Source organism: Gekko japonicus, unplaced genomic scaffold, assembly GCF_001447785.1.
Source record: "Gekko japonicus isolate JY-2015 unplaced genomic scaffold, Gekko_japonicus_V1.1 scaffold1029, whole genome shotgun sequence".
Lineage (NCBI taxonomy): Eukaryota > Metazoa > Chordata > Lepidosauria > Squamata > Gekkonidae > Gekko > Gekko japonicus.
In genome coordinates this window covers 449534-454672 of record NW_015167081.1, presented here as the reverse complement: position 1 = coordinate 454672, position 5139 = coordinate 449534, and positions in this window count along the sequence as shown.

Sequence of the window (5139 nt, the reverse complement as noted above, 5' to 3'; positions counted from 1 at the left end):
GCTTCAGTCACGAACCTTTTGTTAATCACAGGGTTGGTCCCACCTTCTCCTCCATCCATTGTGGAGCAGCCTGTACAGAGAAAACAGTTAAGACTAGGATCACTCTGGGTCTTCTGCAGAGACTCATTTGAAGATACGCAGACAAGCATTGCCCAGAAGCCCCAGCAGAGGCCTTGGACAGGGTCACCTAACCTCGAGAGGCAGGATTGGGGCAGCGGTTATAAATTTCCTGGCTCCACCTTGTGCTTTTTAATCTACTGTAGGAACTGTAGAAAGATGTGAAACATGCAGAAGTTTGGAATAAACTGTGTCAGTCTTTAAAGGTGCCACCGGACTTTCATTTCATTTCATTGGAAAGGTCTGGGGGGGGAGTCAAAAGTCTGCAGCACTGATCAGCCCCGAACTGTACAGTGTGTATTGTATATACCCACCCTTAGTATACTATGCACGTCCCCAGATGTGATCAGACCCAAAGGCACACTTTTCACGTTATAAACTTTGCAGAAATAGGTTACGATCCCCAAATGCCCATGTGACCACAAAGCACTAGCTCGCAGGAGACAGTATGATGAAGTGGTTAGAGTGCTGGACTGTGATCAGGGATACCCTGCTGTGCTTTGCACTGGCTGACCTCAGCGATCACACAACTGGCAAGGATATCTTTTCGGCTTGTTCATCAGAAATGTGAGATTGAGCACGGTCACCTGCAAGGTTTCACCACTTGCCGTGAACAACAAACGCGGAGGGGAAGATCGGTCAAAACAGTCAACCGATTCTCTGACATGACCTACATAGCAATAATTTCTGTACCCTGTTTCTTTGATGTTTCTCACCTCCATGAACTGTAATACCTTTCCCCTTCTTTTAACTCAAATTACACAGGCGTGGTAACTCAATCCAGGTAAGCACATTTGTGTAAAACGTCTCTATTTACAAATTTGCTTGCCATGTGGGAAGCTATTTTCTGGATGCTAACCTTGGAATTTCAGCAACCCACTAACCAACATAGGACACATTTGTAGGAAGGAAAAACTGCTGGGCCAGAGAGACATTTTGAATGCCAGGAATGTGTCACCATTCTGAGCAGGCAGAGTGTACAGTGAATCAAGTCACTGAAGACAGTTGAGGCCTGCAGGTTTGGTTATGGATCTCTTTGACCAGCCAATGTCGACTGCTCCAGCCAGAGAACCTTGTTTGTCCTCTGTTTGTACTCTTGTGTCAGGAGAGGCAGACATGCACTAGCTTACAGCTAATAAATCACAGGGAAGGTACAGATGCAGCACTGGCTCCATGCTAAGCAGGGATAATAAACTGGGAGCCAGATCTGGCAGCACGCACTCACTCCTTCTCTTGGCAACAAGTCTTCCCCCAACCATAGATAACCGGCTCATTCAGATGGGCAGCAAACACAGTCACAGGTAACAACAGATCCCATTTCAGGGCCAAACTAGATGAGAACATGGCAATTCCATGGGTTTAAACATGGAACTGACCAATAACATGGGAAGAAGGCAGTGCGCATGTATGTGGAGGGGATTGTATTCAAGACACAAAAGGGGACTTGATGAAGGGTGCCAAGCCCCCACCACTCCTGCTGATAATCGTCCCGTAGCCTTGTGCAACCAGCCAAGACCACTTCCAGTATCAGCACTCAGCCAAAATGAAAAGTACTGAGAGGAGGAGGAGGAAGAGGAGGGGGAGGAGATTGGATTTATACCCAGCCCTTCACTACCTGAAGGAGTCTCAGAGTGGCTTACAATCCCTTTCCCTTCCCCTCCTCTCCCCACAACAGACACCCTGTGAGGTAGGCGAGGCTGAGAGAGCTCTTTCAAGAACTGCCCTTGAGAGAACAGCTCTGAGAGAACTTGTTGTGACTGACCCAGGGTCACACCAGCAGCTGCAATCAAACCCAGTCCTCCCAGATTAGAGTCTATGCTCCTAACCACTACACCAAACTGGCTCTCACACCAAACTGGTAAACTGTGGGGAGTGGGAAGAGGTTACCAGTAAGTCACAGAACACATGTTTTATGGGCAGAAGAATTCTCCTGAGTCTCTTTCTTGTGTCTGGACATGCTTAAGAGTAATTATTAGAGATACTTAAAATATCTTTGAAAAAGATAGAAAAAATGTGCCACTGTGGAAGAGACAAAGGTCCTTCCATCCCTTAGATTCTTTGATTCACCAGCTCTTCATTCAGCTGTTTTCTGAAGGACTTATAGATTGCATCTTAGGCAACAACAGAACTCAGTGTCTTTCACTCAGAATATTGTAATTTGCACCAAAGAGCATACCAGAGCTCCTACAGAAACTACTCAAGACATGTGTATGATCCCAACATATACGCAGAATAAATCAGAAGTTTTCTGTTGGTCTTACAGGCTGAAACGGAAAGAAAGGAAGCAGTTTCTTGGGAACAAAAGGGGACAAGTTCTTTTTAGGTCAAAACAAGCACTTTTCAGAAAACAAGAGGCAGCCTGTGGAGACATCACAACACAGGCATAAGGAACACAGCACACTGGAATAGCCTGCTGAGCATCAGCCGCATTTAGGAGCCACCCTCAGGCTGTCAAGCATCTGCCCCTGTTTTGCACATTCTGCTGTAGTCTTGCAGTCACTAATTTGGATGCTCGTAAAGAGTAAAAAACATCTCCGGGCAAAACCAACAAGCACAAGGAAGTGGGGGAGATCCAATGAGTTGAGAGGGTGAGAGACTTCCTAAAGTAGAAGGACACACTGTACTTGTCCAAGATCCTCTTTGCTAGTTTTCCATATACAGCATTTGCTTGGCAACACCCACAGTCTGCCAGAAAACCTTGATTCACTGTGTAAGAAAGACAGTTCCTTAGATTTGGTTACACTCTAGCGCCTGCTACTTCTGAAGATCTCGCCATACACTAGCATGACCAAGGAATGGAACCCGGGAATAGACTATGCAGGTAGGGGCAAGTTTGATTTTCAATGCCCAGGCCCACTGGCTGATTCAGAGTGCAAGGTTAAGACTCCTGAATGCAACAGCACCCCTTTTACTTTCTCCTTCATAACTAAATGATTACCATTCACTCCTCCGGGGGAAGTTAATGGCACTGGCATGGCAAAGTTTACACCAGCTGGTATCCCTGATAGCAGGTGAAGTGGTCATCAGTGTTCCCTCTAAACTGAGTTAGTGTGATCTACCTCACAGTTTTTAGCCTCCAGTTCACATATTTTTGTCTTAGATCAGGAAGGATGGGTCCTGAAAAAAACTAATTTATACAGTAGCCAAATTGCTCACTCACAACTTTAATGCCAGTAGCTCACAAAGTAGACTTTTTGCTCACAAGACTCACAGCTTAGAGGGAACGTTGGTGGTTAGGGATTCTGCAGGAATATGCAATGTAAGTCTTCTTCTCATACACCCATTTGACTAAACAGGATGTACATTTTACTAGCTTGTAGCAAAACGAAATCATGGACTCATGGTCTGAGAAGAGAGATATCAAATATATAAGAACAATGTCCTTCTTTTCCCTTGTTAAATCTTGTGGCGAGCGTGTAAATGTTTTTTCTAGCCTTGCTTGTCACATATTTGTACTGCCAGCGCATATTACCAATCACAGTGCCTCCTTTCCCACACATTACCCAGTTCTCACCACTGCCCTATTTTAACATACTCTCTTGGTTAGCATTCACAATATCCTCCTAGCTTAGAAACAAAAAAAGCTATGACAGAATGGAGGTTAAGGCTACACTCCTGCGCACACTTGATTGGCAGTAGGCCACCTTGAATGTAGTGGGACTTCCTTCCAAGTTAGAATTCATAGGAGGCAGCTTTAAAAAGACTGCATAGGAAACATCTGGAAGACCTCAGCTCTAATACCACCAGCACCATGAACTGACTTCATTTGGAATTCTTTCCTTGTTTATTCCCGCCTCCATCCCCCCATATCATTTTCCTTGTGTTAAAAGTTGAAACAGCAAGCTTCTCAACAGAAGTAATATTTATCTCCTGATTGTGTAAAGCACCATGCGCACTGAAGGTGATATACAAAACACAGAGAGTGGTCCACTGGTAAATTTAGACACCACAGTTTACTCTGCCTGGCAGCAGCTCTATGTTGAGGGTTGATTCACACATTACACAGCCTACATGCTCCCCACAGATCCTGCCAATCAATGGTGTGGTGAAAATTTCCACACATTAGAACTTAACTCACAGGCACAGAACTAAGTTCCAAGCATGGAACTCCCAGGGCACATCTGATTGACAGGACCCATGGCAGCTACATGAGAAGCGCAAAGACTATGTGATGTATGACAGATCCCTGTCAATGTCAGGTTGAAAGGCAACCCAAAGATCCTTTTGACTAGAGAGGCTGGGGATTGAACATGCAAATAATGTGCTGTACCTCTCTAGTGTAACAATAATTTTTTAAAAACCTAGGAATTGACACTCCACGACATAATAATAATGTAGAGACTTATTAACATCATTATAACGATCTATTAGGTTCAGCCGCTTATGAACTACAACAGAGGAGCGCATAACGCTACCTTGCAGGGTTGTTGTACAGATTTTACAGGACTCCTATGGATAACAATAACTATTACTATGAAAAATGATACCTTAATTCTCCTCCCCTGAGGCTGGAGGCTGACCGGGGAGGGAGCCTGCTTGACCAGAGGCCGCGCCACAGCACCCACCTCCCCACACCGGGGCCACAGCCGCTGACCCCAAAACCCCCTTCCCCCTCTTCCTTTCCCCAAGCCCAACCTTTGTGACCAGTCTCCCGGCCTCACCAATGACACGCCTTCCAGCCCTCTTCTGCCCCGCCTCTTCCGTCCCCTCCACCACCCAATCAGGCTCAACCTTCCGTTTCTTCGCCATCTTGCCCAACCACTGCTTCGGTTACAAACAAAACCCTACCGCGGTCTTAAAAACCGGACTGAGGATAGGCCCGTTCATTAAACATTAAGAAAGCCCTCCCACCATGATTGGTCCGCCCATCAGAGGGCTAGGCGGGGCCTCCCAGTGGCAGGACCGCGGAAAGGGGTGTGACTAGTTGCCCCGGGATACAGAGCGGGAAGGAGGGAGAAAGAAAGAAAAGAGGGAGGAGCTGGCTGGCTGGCTGGCTAGGGGGCGGAGCCGTTGTGCGCGGAA